A 15,170-nucleotide genomic window follows, 5' to 3' on the forward strand; every position below is an offset into this window, starting at 1 on the left:
GTATGGATATAATCCTATCACTCACAATGTTGTACTTCAAGATGGATGTAGAAATTTCTTTTTTAACTATGAAAGCAACTCCATTTTTCCTCACCTTTTCGTCTCCAGAATAATAGATCAAATGATCATCTGACTCGAAATGCCCCATGCCAGTCCATCTCATCTCTCCAATGCCTAGTATGTCAATATTAATGTGTTCCATTTCTTTTTTAACAATTTCTCATTTTCCTACATTCATGGTTCTCACATTCCATGTTCCAATTACTAGTATCTGCTCACAACTGTTCCTCTTCCTTTGTATTTCCATGCTTGAAAGCTCTACCTAGGTTTCCCTTTCTGTTTGTCTACGTGTGTTGTGTTGCACATAGGGTTTTCAGAGGCCTGCCATTTCAGAAGTGGCTGGCCAATCATTCCTCCTAGTCTATCTTAATCTGAATGTTTAGACTTAGAAGAGTATCTGACAGACAGCAATTTGTGGAGTAGTGAAGGATAAATCCCTCATTTTGGAGTTGACCATTAGTTACAGTGTAGTCCAAATTAGGTCTGCCTAAAATCTAGATTATCTTCCTGAGTTCATCACCCTCCATGCTTTACCATACCATTTAATTGCTCAACTTCAATACTCTAGCCTACACTTTCATATCTTTGATAACTAATTTGCCTTAAAAATCCTTCCTCTACCTGGCAAAATTTTACTAATCACAGAAATAAGCACTGTTGTGAGAAAGGGGGGGGGGGGTTTCTGGTTTTGCTGCAAACGTGATAAAACATACTTGGGAGGACAATTTGAGTAAAACTAAAATTTAAAATTGCATAAATTTAGATCCAGCATTCTCCCTATTAAAAAGAGCATGAAGAGGAGAAGAGGAGGAACAAGAGTAGATGAAAATGTCAACATTAGCAAAACTCACATAATAAAAGCTAAAAAAGATGTTGTTGTTATGTGCCATCGAATATCCTGCAACTCAAAGCAACCCTATGTACAACAGCCCTAAACCCTGCTCTATCCTGTGCCAATCTTACTGTCTCTGACACACATATCCCCACCACCCCAGTCACTGAATCAATCCATCTCATCGAGGGTCTTCCTGTCCTGCACCATCTCTCCACCCTCCCAAGCATGATGTCCCTCTCCAAGGACTAGTCCCTCCTTGCAACATATCCAAAGTGTGTCAGACGAAGCCTCAGAATCCTTGACTCCAAGGAGAAGCCTGGCTTCACCCTCTCCAGGGTGAACTTGTTTGTTCTCCTAGCAATCCCTAATATATTCAATACTCTTCTCCAACATCACAGCTCAAAGGCATCAATTCTCCTTCTATTATACCTAGTCACTGTCCAGCTTTCTGATGCACAGCAAGTAAATGCAAAGACTATGATCGATTATCAGGTACACCTTAGTCTCCAGACTGACATTGTTGCTCTTCAGTACTTTGGAGAGGTCCTTAACAGAAGACTTTCCCATCGCAATACGTCTTTTAATTTCCTGGCTGATGGTCCCAAGAGTGTTGACTATGGAGCCAAGCCAACTAAAAGCTGGGAACAATCCTAATCTCGTCACCATCTATCCTGATGCTGTCACTTGTTCCAGTAATTAGAATCTTTGTCTTCTTGATATTGAGCCTCAATCCAGTCCTTGACTCTCTGCAGCAAGTACTTCAGGTCTTCCTCAGTTTCAGCAATCAGGGTTCTGTGATCTGCAAAATGAAGACTGTTGATGAGTCTACTTCCAATCCTGATGTCACATATCATTTTCTTGATGTTAAAATGTATTCCATAATGGAGGCTGGAGTCCTGAAATCTTCTGTGTCTCAAATTCTCCTCACTTTCAGCAAGATTGTGTCAACTGCTTTACACTGGTTGTTGAGGAGACTCTTCCAATTCAGATGTCACCTTCTTCTTAATGAAGTACAGCTTCTCAAATAATTTGTTCAGGATATAGCCTGACTAGGATTGGAGAAAGGATACAGCCTTGAAGCACAAATTTCTTGATTTTAAACCATACATTGTTCCTTTGGTCTGTTTAAACAATTTCTTGGTCTACAATTAATTAATTACAATGTCTCATCAATCTCTTCTTGTATACTGCCTTTCCTTTCATCAATTTATCTTTTTTATTTTTATTCTATTCTCCTTACCTTTTAAATTATGTTAAACTTTCAAGAATGCCTCTGTACATAAGTCATTTCTGGTTATATGCCATGAGTCATTTGTGAATCATAGCAACCCTATGTACAAGAGCCCTAAACCCTGCTCTATCCTGTGTCAACCTCACCATCTGACAGACCCACCCCCATTACCCTAGTCACTGAATCAATCCATCTCATTGAGGGTCCTCCTTTCTTGCACTGTCCCGCCATCCTCCCAAACATGATGTCCCTCTCCAAGGACTGGTCCCTTCTTGCAACATGTCCAAACTATGTACCCGAAGCTTCAGAATCCTTGCCTCCAAGGAGCAGTCTGGCTTCACCCTCTCCAGGACAAAGCTGTTTGTTCTCCTTAGCAGTCCACGGTATATTCAACACTCTTCTCTAACACCACAGCTCAAAGGCATTAATTCTCAATCATCCCTAGTCTCTGTCCAGCTCTCTGACGCATAGTATGCAATTGTGAAGACTATGGCACAGATCAGGCACAACTTAGTCTCCAGCCTGACACTACTGCTCTTCAGTACTCTGGAGAGGTCCGACAGCCGACATTCCTAATGCAATTTGTCTCTAGATTTTCTGGCTCTGGAACCAAGCAAACTGAAATTGTTAACAATCTCAATCTCTTCTCCATCCACAATGATACTGCCAACTGGCTCACTTGTGAGAATCTTTGTTTTCTTGATGTTGACCTTCAATCCATATTGAAGGCTGCAGTCCTTGATTTTCTGCAGCAAGCGCTTCAAGTCCTGCTCAGTTTCAGCAAGCAGGGTTATGTCATCTGCATATTCATCCTCGTACAGCCCAGCGTCCCAGATGATCTATTCTGCATACAGAGTGAAAACGTATGGAGACAGAAGACATCCCTGGGGGACACCCTTCCCAATTTTGAACCACAGAGTGTCTTTTTGCTCTGTTCTGATGACTACCTCTTGGTCTAAGTATAGGTTTCACATAAGCAAAATCAAATGTTCTGGGATTCCCATTCTTCTCAGAGTCAATCACAGTTTATCATCATTCCTTAATTTTTATGCTAAATAGTACTCTTATAATTGTTCTTTTCTGACTGACTGAACTCTGTTAGGCCACAAAGCAAGGCTCAATACATTGAAAATATTAAATTATTACAAAGCATCATCTCAAATCATAATGCTGTACAATTAGAAATCAATTAGAAGATTAATAAGGGGGGAATCAAGAACATGGAAACTAATTAACACATTGCTTAAACATTATTGGTAACAGAAGAATTTTTACATCTTCTTGAAATAAATGAGCACAAAAATGTAACATACCAAAATCTTAAAGACACACCAAAGGCAGTAATATAAGTCAATAAATACACATATCAAAAAGAGATAAAACCAAAAACAAGAGCTTAAAACATCTCTGGGGGGAGGAGTGGGCAGGAAGAAAAGTGCAACAATGAATGAATGGAAATTCAAAATCTCTGTAAATATTGATTAAAATTAATAAAATAAAATTTAAAAACAATTAATATAAAAAAATTAAAAAAATTTTTTAAATCTCTGAAAAATAGAAGAACAACAAGCAAAGCCTAGTCAGAAGAAAGGAAATAATAAAAAGCAGAGCAGAAATGATGAAACAGAAAAACAGCAGAAAGAAATCAACAAGACTAGAAACTGGATCTTTGAAAGATTAAAAGAATCAAGTCCCTGGTACATATGTTCTTGTAACAAGTGCCGTCAAGTCAACTACACATCACAGAGATTCTGTAACAGGTCAGAACCCTGACCTATCCTATGTCATTCCCACAATCTCTAATATGCTTAAACCCATTGTTACAGTAACTTTGTCAACCTATCTTGTTTAGTGTCTTCCTATCTTTCTCAGACAAGTCACAGAATCCTTCAGTATGTCAACCTGAGGCCTCAAATATTTTTCCCAGTTTTTTCAGCTTGAGAAATGCCAAGCATGTTCTTTCCTTTTGATTTTCTAACTCCAGCTCTTTTCAAATTTAATTATAAAACTTAGTTCATCTTTCCAAGCTGCCCTTTAAAATCTTCTTTTTATATCTTTTCCTTAAGCACTTCTTCCCTTTCTTTTACCTCTCTATGTTTTATGCAATTTTCCAAGCTTCCTTTTTAGTCTTTTCATTATTCCCTTTCTTTGTAAGGACTGTTTGCTTTCGTCATGGAGATCTGTGAGGTCATCCCACAAATCATCTTGTCTTCAATCCTTAGTGTTCAATATATCAAATCTATGCCTGGGGTGGTTTAAATAAAGTGAGATTGACTCAAGGCAAATATAACCAAAAAAAAAGGAGAAGACTCAAATAATATGAATATGAAATGAAACCAATTAAGTCAAAAGAGAAACAAGTGAAATAAAAAGGACAGTTAAAGAATACTAAGAAAAACTAGACTACAACAAACTTGAAAACCTAAAGGAAATGGACAAGTTTTTTAAAACTAACTGTCTAAACTTAAAGACAGAAGTAGATAAATTGAACAGAAGAAGAAATTCAACAGGTCATAATAGTATTCCCAATTTAAAAAAATCCTGGGCCTGATGGCTACACTGGTGAATTCTACCAAGCTTTCAGAGAAGATCTAAAATCAAGACTTCTAAAACTATTTCAGACTCAATCAGTGAATCAAGGATAATCCTGATACTATAACTAGGCAAAGACAACACTAAAAAAGTAGATTGTACACAAGATTCTTCACACACATAGATGGAAATGCTCTCCATAAAATACTACTGTATCAAATCCAACACTGTTGCTGTTGTTGTTATGTGCCGTTGAGGCATCTGTGACCCTTAGTGGCCCTATGTACAGCAGCTCCGAAGCTTGTCTTGTCCTGAGCTAGTCTCAACTCACTAATTTTAACACATCTACCCCCATTGCCCTAGTTACTTTATCAATACATTTCATCTGGAGTCTTCCTCTCCTGAATTGTCCCTCCACTCTTTGAAGCATGATGCTCTTCTCCAAGGACTGGTCTCTTCTGGATACCTGCCCAAAATATGTGAGATGGAGCTTCAAAATCCTAGCCTCCAAGGAGAAACTTTCACTCTCTCCAAGACACTTATTTTCTTGGCAGTCCACGGCATGTTCAAGACTCTTCTCCAGCACCACAATTCAAATGCATCAATTCTTCTGTCATGCAAAGTTATTGTCCAGGTCTCTGAGGCATAGCAAGTAACTGCAAAGACCATAACCTGGATTAGGCACACCCCTTGGTCTCTAGACTAACATCGTTGCTTTTCAGCACTCTTGAAGAGGTCCTTGACAACAGATTTTCCTAACATCATCCATCTTTTGATTTCCTGATTGCTGGTGTTAAGAGTACTGATTGTGGAGCCAAGCAAGCTGTAATTGTTAATAGCCTCAAACTCTTCTCCATCTGGCATGGTGATGCCAATTGGCCCAGTGGTGAGAATCTTTGTCTTCTTGATGTTGAGCTTCAATCCATACTGAAAAAATCCAACAATATGCACTAAAAAAAAGCCACTCATCTTGCTTAAATAGGATTCATACCTCGTATGTAAAGATGGTTGCACATGAGAAAAACAAGCAGTGTAACTCACCACATAAGTAAAACAAAGGTGGAAAAAACACGCTTATATTAATCTGTGTGGAAAAGGCACTTAACAAAATTAAACATCCTTTCCTTAACACCAGCAGTCAGAAATAAAAAAACAAACTACACTGGAAAGATCTGCTGTCATGGACCTACCCAGAGTGAAGAGCAACAATGTCAGTCTGGATATAAAGGTGCACCTAATCCAGGCCACAGGCTTCTCAATTACTTGTAATGCTTCAGAGAGTTGGACAATGACTAAGGATGACAGAAGAATAAATGCATTTGAATTGTGGTGCTGGAAAATAATCTTGAACATGCCATGGACTGCCAAAAAACAAACAGATCTGTCTTAGAAAGCTTCATCTCACATACTTTGGGCATGTGTCCAGGAGAGATTCGTCCTTGGAGAAGGACATCATGCTTAGAAGAAGGGTGGACAGACAGCACAGAAGAGGAAGACCATGGATGAGATAAATTACAGTAACTGGGGCAATGGGGGTTGGTGTGTCAGAATTAGTGAGACTGGCTCAGGACAGGGAAAGAGTCAGAGATGCTATACAAAGGGTCTTATGCATCGCAGGTGACTCAATGGCACATAACAACAATAACACACTATGTCAAGTTTGGAAGCAGAAGTGGTATCTACTTTCTAAATTACATGCCTCTGGGAACTCTATGAACTTTGATAAATGTTGATAGTTACAGAGGGCCTTAAGGCCTTTTGTTCATAGGGTCACTATGAGTCGTGCTCGACTCAAAGGTAATCAACATCAACATGCAAAGATGGTTGCACATGAGAAAAACAGGCAGCATAACTCACCACATAAGTAAAACAAAGGAAAATAATCACATGATTAGAGGACTGTTTATCTATGTTTCATTGATTATGCAAAGGTGTTTGACAGTGTGGATCATAACAAAATGTGGCTGACTCTGAGAAGAATGGGAATCCCAGAACACTTGATAGTTCTAATGAGAAATCTATACTTGGACCAAGAGGCAGTTGTCAGAACAGAGCAAGGAAACATTGCACGGTTCAAAATTGGGAAGGGTGTACACCAGGGATGTGCCCTATCTCCATACCTTTTCAACCTGTATGCAGAACAGATTACCCGGGACGCTGGGCCCTATGAGGAGAAGTACGGAGTCAGGATTAGTGGAAGATCTATCAACAATCTGTGTTATGCAGCTATACAGATGACACAACCCTGTTTGCTGACCCTGAGGAGGACCTGAAACTCTTGCTGCAGAGGGTCAAGGACTGCAGCCTTCAATATGTATTGAGGCTCAATATCAAGAAGACAAAGATTCTAACCACTGGAACAAGTGACAGCATCAGGGTAGATGGTGAAGAGATTGAGATTGTTCCCAGCTTTTAGTTGGCTTGGCTCCACAGTAAACACCTTGGGACCAGCAACCAGGAAATTAGAAGACGTATTGTGATGGGAAAGTCTGCTGTTAGGGACCTCTCCAAAGTACTGAAGAGCAATGGTGTCACTCTGGAGACTAAGGTGCATCTGATAAAGGCCATGGTCTTTGCAATCACTTGTTATGCATCAGAGAGTTGGATCACGACTATGGATGACAGAAGGAGAATTGATGCCTTTGAACTGTGGTGCTGAAGAAGAGTATTGAGTGTACCATGGACTGCCAAGAAAACAAACAGATTCATCCTGGAGAGGGTTAAACCAGGCTACTCCTTGGAGGCAAGGATTCTGGGGCTTCGTCTGACATACTGTGGACATGTTGTAAGGAGGGACCGGTCCTTGGAGAGGGGCATTATTCTTGGGAGGGTGGAGGGACAGCACAGGAGGGGAAGACCCTCTATGAGGTGGATTGATTCAGTGACTGGTGTAATAGGGATGGGTGTGTCAGAGGCCGTGCAACTGGCATAAGATAGAGCAAGGTTTTGGGATGTTGTACGTAGGGTAGGTATGAGATGCAAGCGACTCGACGGCACATAACAACAACATGTGGAAAAGGTGCTTAACAAAATTCAACATCCTTTCTTCATAAAAAGAAGCTCAATAAAATAAGAATTAAAGGGAAATTCCTCAGCATAATTAAAATCATATATACAGAATCAATGGAAACATTACTCTCAATGGACAGAGATTGAAGGCATTTCCCTCGTAAATGGAAACCAAACAAGGAAAACCTTTCTCATCACTCTTATTCAACACTGTATGGAACATATTTTTCAGGAGGCTGGACTTTATGAAGAAGATTATGGCATCAGGATTGGAGGGCGACTCATCAACATATTTTATGACGATGACACAAACTTGCACACAGAAACCAAGAAGGACTTGAAGCATCTGCTGGAGGTCAAGGAAAACAGGCTTCAGAATGGATTGAAGCTCAAACAATGAAAGATTTTTTTTTTTCTTCAAAGAGAAAAACTGGGGAGGAGGGGTAGGCATGGACGAAAATGTTGAACAATGAATGAATGCAGAAAAAATTAAATGGAAGAATATGCTGTAAAAAATATATGATGTTGTTGCTGTTGTTATATGCCATCATGTCGTTTGCGACTCATAGCTACCCTATGTCCAACAGCCCTAAACCCTGCTCTATCCTGTGCCAATCGCATTGCCTCTGACACACCCATCCCGATTACCCCAGTCACTGAATCAATCCACCTCATAGAGGGTCTTCCACTCCTGGGCTGTCCCTCCACCCTACCAAGCATGATGTCCCTCTCCAAGGACCTGTCTCTCCTTACAACATGTCCAAAGTATTTCAGACAAAGCCCCAGAATCCTTGCCTCCAAGGAGTAGCCTGATTTAACCCTCTCCAGGATGAATCTGTTTGTTTTCTTGGCAGTCCATGGTATATTCAATACTCTTCTCCAGCACCACAGCTCAAAGGCATCAATTCTCCTCCCTAGTCACTGTCCAACTCTCTGATGCATAACAAGTGATTGCAAAGACCATGGCCTGTATCAGGCGCACCTTAGTCTCCAGAGAGACACCGTTGCTCTTGAGTACTTTAGAGAGGTCCCTAACTGCAGACTTTCCCATCGCAATGTTTTTTTTATTTCCTGGCTGCTGATGCCAAGAGTGTTGACCGTGGAGCCGAGCAAACTGAAGCTTGAACAATCTCAATCTCTTCATCATCCATTCTGATGCTACCAATTGGTCCAGTGGTGAGAATCTTTGTCTTCTTGACATTATGTTGCATTAAAAAACTCATTAATTTTAAAAAAATTTAAATTAAAAAAAGAGACAAAGATTCTTACCACTGGGCAATTGGTAGCACCATAACAGATGGAGAAGGAAGACATTAAGAAGAAGCAGGTTTATCTAAGAAAGGTGAAACCAGGCTGCTCCTTGGAGGCAAAGATTTTTTTTTTTTTACTTTTAAATAAAATTTTACATTGATTTGCTTACAAAAGTTCATATACATTGTTTTTCACACCAGATCTTTCCCATTTCCTTTACCCATCCCTCACTCCTCCCGTCAAATTGTGTGACCCTATGGTTAATACTCCCCAACCCTCCACGCATCTTCATGCCCCTGCTCCCCCCCACCCCTTTGGATCCTCATACACTTTGTACAATAATAGTCTTATACAGTATTTCTCCTTATGACACTGAGTTAGCTCACTTAACATAATGCTCTCCAGTCCTTCTCAAGTTAGGTAGTGATTTACAAAATCATTGTTAGTGCATGCTGTGTAGTATTCCATAGTGTGAATGTACCATAATTTCTCAATCCGTTGGATTGGGATTGGACATTTGGGCTGTTTCCATTTTCTTGCAATGGTGAATAATGCTGCTATGAACACTGATGTACAAGTTTCCATTTGTGTCTCAGTTCTCATTTTCTCAGGGTATATTCCAAGCAGTGGACTAGCTGGGTCATATGAAATTTCTATGTTCAGCTTTTTGAGGAAACGCCAGAGGCAAGAATATTGAAGCTCCATCTCACAGAAATTGGGCATGTGGCCAGGAGGGAACAGTACAGGGAGAAGGGCATCATGCTTGAAAGGGTGGAAAGACAGCACAGGAGAAGAAGACCTCAGATGAGGATAGGTATGTCAGAAACAGTAAGAGTGGCTTAGGATGGGGCAAGATTCAGAGCTACTGTACGTACACAGGATCACTATGAGTCACAAGTGATCTGATGCCACATAACAACCACAAAGTCAAAAGCCTTTGCATAGTCAAGAAATCAGAAATAGACATTCCACTGATATTCTTTGCTTTCACCCAGGATCCATCTGACATCTGCAATGATATTCCCAGTGCCATAGCTTCTTCTACAGCCAGCATGAACTTCTGGAAGTTCTCCATGTACTGTTCTACCTGTTTTAGAATGATCTTCAGCAGTATTTTGCTTGCATGTGACATTAATGATGTTGTTGCTATGTGCCATCGAGTCGCTTGTGACTCATAGCAATACTATGTACAATAGCACTGAACCCTGCTCTATTCCATGTCAACTTTATTGTCTCTAACACACCTACCTTCTTTACCCCAGTCACTGAAGCACTCTATCTCATCAATGGTATTCCTCTCTCTCTCTCTCTCTCTTTTTTTTTATTATTTTTTTTGTGTGTGTGTACCGTCAAATTGGATCTGACTGGTACAGGAGATTGTCCTTCCTTCTCCAGCAAAGCATCTGGTGGATTCAAACCGTGTATCTCTGGAATTGCAATGTAGCTTATTGCCACTAGGCCATCAGAGCTCCCTTGGGTCTTCCTCTCTTGCACTGTACCTCCACCCTTCCAAGCATGATGTCCCTCTCCTTGCAGCATGCCCTAAGTATGTTAGACGAACCAGAAATATTAATGATACTGTTTCATAATCTCCACATTCTACTGAATCACCTTTCTTGAGAATGAAAACAAAGAGTTTTTGCAGCAGGTTTGCCCTGAGCAATAAATATGTGTGATTTCTTAATTGTTTCTTCCACAGACATCGGTAGTGAATCCAAAGTTATCAAGAATTTTTTGTTTAACATGACACTACTTATTGATCTCACATTTATTAAAAAAAAATTATTTACCTGACAGAGAACTGGCCAAGCTTCCCCTCCATAACTTACAGTCATCTTGACTTAGCTGTCGTTGAAGTTTAGCTTTTCCAGTGGATGAAGATATGTCAGGATTACTTAGCTTCCTGAAGAGCAGAGGACTAAGTCCAGTCACCACATCCTTCAGAGAAAAAAAGAATTAAAAAGAGGTTTTTATCATCTTTCCTAATGTACAAAAAGCATTCTATTAAACCTCTACATTATTAATCAGATTTAAAAACACTATTTTATATTTCTTGCTCAATAACTTAAGACAGAAACAAATTCCTTATTAAAAGGTGTTAAAGTGTGCAATGAAATCCATGATAATATTCATTATTAGCGGACAAAGGAAAAGCAAGGTAGAAGGTTCACAAGATGACATTTTAACAAATTTACAATGAACGCACTTTTAATTATGTAAAACCACCCATTACTCACTTATTGAGATGGTTAGTTCTAAAGACCTAGTTATTATTTTTTTAAAAAAAGAAAAAGAAGTGAGGAAAAATAAAGTATGACTCCTCCATAAAATGGGGGGTGGCTATATCAAAATATAACTCTTAAAATTCTTTCACTACATAACTGTCAAACCACTGAGCATCCTGATCCAGTCAAGTTGACAAACAATCTTAACAGTTTTACTTTCCCCTTGTATTGTGGTTTTGTTACTGTCAGTTGTTATGCACTGTTGAGTTACCTGCAACTCACAGCGACCCTATGAACAACAGCCCTAAACTTTGCCCTACCCTGTGCCAATCTCACCATCTCCAACACACCTGGTCCCATTATCCCAGTCACTGAATCAACCCATCTCATCGAGGGTCTTCCTCTCCTGGGCTGTCCCTCCACGCTCCCAAGCAAGACGTCCCTTTCCAAAGACTAGTCCCTCCTTGCAACATGTCCAAAGTATGTCAGACAAAGCTTCAGAATCCTTGCCTCCAAAGAGCAGCCCGGCTTCACCCTCTCCAGGCTGAACCTGTTTGTTTTCCTAGCAGTCTATGGTATATTCAATACTCTTCTCCAACACCAAAGCTCAAAGGCATCAATTTTCATTCTATCATCCCTAGTCATTGGCCAGCTCTCCAATGCATAGCAAGTGATCACAAAGACAATGGCACATATCAGGTGCACCTTAGTCTCCAGACTGACATCATTGCACTTCAGCACTTTAGAGAGGTTTCTAACCGCAGACTTTCCCATTGGAATACGTCTTTTAATTTCCTGGCTGCTGGTTGTCAAGAGTGTTGACATGTCATTAATGAGTAAAACAGTCTGATTGTTCACTATTGTCATAAAAGTAAAACGTCAAATAAAACAATTCTATAGGTGAGAAGTAGAAACTCTGGTGGCATAGTCTGTAGAGTGTTGAGATGCTAACACAAAGGCTGTGTCACTGGCAGTTCAAATCTAGCAGCTGCAATTAGGAAAAAAGAGAAGCAGTATTTCTCATAAAGATTTACAGAAACCTGATGAAGGGCTGCTAGGAGTTGGAAGTGACTTGATAACATTAAGTGAATGAGATGCCTTTACTTCCCTCTTTATATGCCATACATATATCCTTTTTCAGTTCATAATGCTTTTGTATGACATATGCCTCTCGAGCCTTGTTTAGTCATTCGCACATTACGTGTCTGACACTGAGGGGGAAGAAGCCACTCAAAGTCATAGAACTTGTGATACAAAGTTATAGTTATAATTTTTTTAATATGTATGCTAACACAGCACTTTATATATTACGTTAAAAAAGTACCTTTTAAGTTGTTCTTTATATGATTATAATAAGAGCAAAGAACATGTTTCTAAAAAGAACGCGAAAATACAGATAATATAAAATACTGATGCTACTTCTCTTTTACTTTGTACCCATCCTCTATAAGCCTTCAATATCTCTTCTTCCTCACCCGGTAAACAATATTCTACATTATCAAGATTTAGTTGTTGTTGTTGTTGTTGTTGTTGGGTACCATCAAGTCAAGTATGACCAATAATAATAACCCTAGGAACAACAGGTCTGAACCCTGTCTTATCATGTGTCATCCTCATAATGGGAATTATCAAGATTATGAGTTAGGGTATTTCCCAAAATATCCAACTACAGTAAAACTGCAAAAGCCAGACCCAGCCAGTATAAGACAGAAACCTATCAAAGAAAAAAAAACACAAATATTTTCCACTAAAATAAGTTATAGAAAAATGATGGGACTGTATCATGACAAAGTCTGAAAATGTGCAAGACACAGAAAAACAAGGTAGTTCTATTACATACTTGTTCACGAAGAATTGTTCAAAATCCCTAGGTCTAAGAGAGATGCAAATAAAAACTATGACTTATCAACTCACCCCAGTAACAATAGCAAAGTTCAACAGAGCAGCAAACAACAAATCTTGGTGAGGTTTTAGTGAAATTAAACCCTAATTCACGGCTGGTAGGAGTGTAAAATGGTGCAACCGTTATGGAAGGCAGTATGGTGGTTTCCTAGAAAGCTGGAAATAGAAATATCATATGACCCAGAAATTTCTCTACTTATACCCTAAAGAAACCAAAGCTGTCACCCAAACAAATATATGCACACTGACGTTTGCACACTCACGTTTACTGCTGCGTTAGTCACAATGGCAAAGAGATGGAAGCAATCAAAGTGCACATAAAGAAATTAATGGAAAAATTACAGTATATTCCCACAACGGAATACTACGCAGAACTGAAAAACAAGGAACTCAAAATATTAGACAACATTGGTGACTCTCGAGGACATATGCTGAGTGAAATAAAAGGACAAATATTGCATAATGCCACTTTTAAGAAGTAAGACTGAAATGGGGGTTAGGGGAAAATTAAGAAAAGAGGGGATAAATAAACACTGCACTGGAACAGATAAAGGAAAGAGGAATATATTATTAGGAATTATTTGTATGACAAAAGTTCAGAATAAGAAGTACAGAGCAAAGTGCACAGGGGAGAGGGGAGGGAGGAAATTATACAACAATGAATATTTTTTTAAGGAAACTGGAGAGTAGGGAGAAAAATGTGCAACAATGAAGGAATAAAAAAATTCAACTTTTCTGTAATTTTTTTTTTTGTAAATTTTTGTTAAAATCAATTAAAATTCTTTAAAAAAAAAAAAAGTAATTGGGACCAGGCAACCATAAAAGTCCCAGAGGGGAAAAAATTAAGGAAATATCCATCCTCCCTGAATAGACTTGAAAAATATCACCAAGTGTCACTCAAATCACAAGAAAACACGAAGGGAAACATGTATTCCCACAACCTGTGGGTGGGGATCTGTAAGATCAGGCACTGTGATTGCTGGATTTATAGGCAAAAAGGAAAAAATTCCCTTAGGCTTCCATCCAGTTATTACTCTCTCCCCTCTTTTAAGGTAACTAATATCCAGGCTTCTACTATCATAGATAATTCTTTAATGGACAAAACTAATGTGATGAGGTAATATGAACTCTTCCAAATGTGTCTTCTTTGGTCAACTAGACTATAATGTTTTAGAAGCAGAACACTACTGAATTTATCAGGAATGTCATTAAAGGGTATGTCAGAGAACAAAGATGCTAAGTATAAGAGACATATAAGATTCTAAAGAGAAGAAATGGGGCACGGGAACTAGAACTAATTTACTTCTTGTAGCTGGTTTCCTAGATCACATTTCTAGTCCCTCATCCCTCATGATATTCCAATTTCATATCCTCAAGATCAAAAGGATAATGACAAAACAGATCATTTTGGTTTCTATTATAAAAAACTGGAGTCATACTGTTGCTGTTGTTGTTGTTATGTGCCACTGAGTCGTTTGCAACTCACAGCAACCCTATGTACAGGAGCTCTAAACGCTGTTCTATCCTGTGCCGACCTAGCCATCTCAAACGCACTTATTCCCACCTCTCCAGTCACAGAATAGATCCATCTCATTGAAGGTCTTCCTCTCCTTCGCCACCCCTCCACTCTGCCAAACATGATGGCCCTCTCCAAGGACCAGTCCCTCCTTGCAACATGCCCAAACTATATCAGACGAAGCTTCAGAATCCCTGACTCCAAGGAGCATTCTGGCTTCACCTTCTCTAGGACAAACCTGTTTGTTCTCCTAGCAGTCCATGGTATATTCAACAGTCTTCTCCAGCACCACAGCTCAAAGGCATCAATTCTCTTTCTGTCAACCCTATTCACGGTCCAACTCTCTGATGCATAGCATGTAATTGCAAAGACTACAGCCCCAATCAGGTGCACCTTAGTCTCCAGCCTGACATGGTTGCTCTTCAGTACTCTTGAGAGGTCCCTCACAGCCAGCTTTCACAGTGCAATTCATCTCTTGATTTCCTGGCTGCTGTTACCAAGAGTGCTGATTGTGGAGCCAAGCAAACTAAAACTGTTAACTATCTCAATCTCTTCACCATCCATACTGATGCTGCCAATTGGCCCAGTGGTGAGAATCTTTGTTTTCTT

General features: G+C 39.5%; 1 protein-coding gene across 1 annotated transcript in view; it reads right to left on the reverse strand.

Annotated features, from left to right (window-relative positions):
• MAST2 (microtubule associated serine/threonine kinase 2) overlaps window positions 1-15,170 on the reverse strand; it is a 287,018-nt gene that overhangs the window by 221,872 nt on the left and 49,976 nt on the right. The window contains 1 exon segment of the mRNA XM_006898983.1: window positions 10,709-10,856. The gene's annotated coding sequence lies outside the window, so the exon portion shown is untranslated.

Source organism: Elephantulus edwardii, unplaced genomic scaffold (assembly GCF_000299155.1).
Source record: "Elephantulus edwardii isolate Elephantulus edwardi_28Jun2011 unplaced genomic scaffold, EleEdw1.0 scaffold00243, whole genome shotgun sequence".
Lineage (NCBI taxonomy): Eukaryota > Metazoa > Chordata > Mammalia > Macroscelidea > Macroscelididae > Elephantulus > Elephantulus edwardii.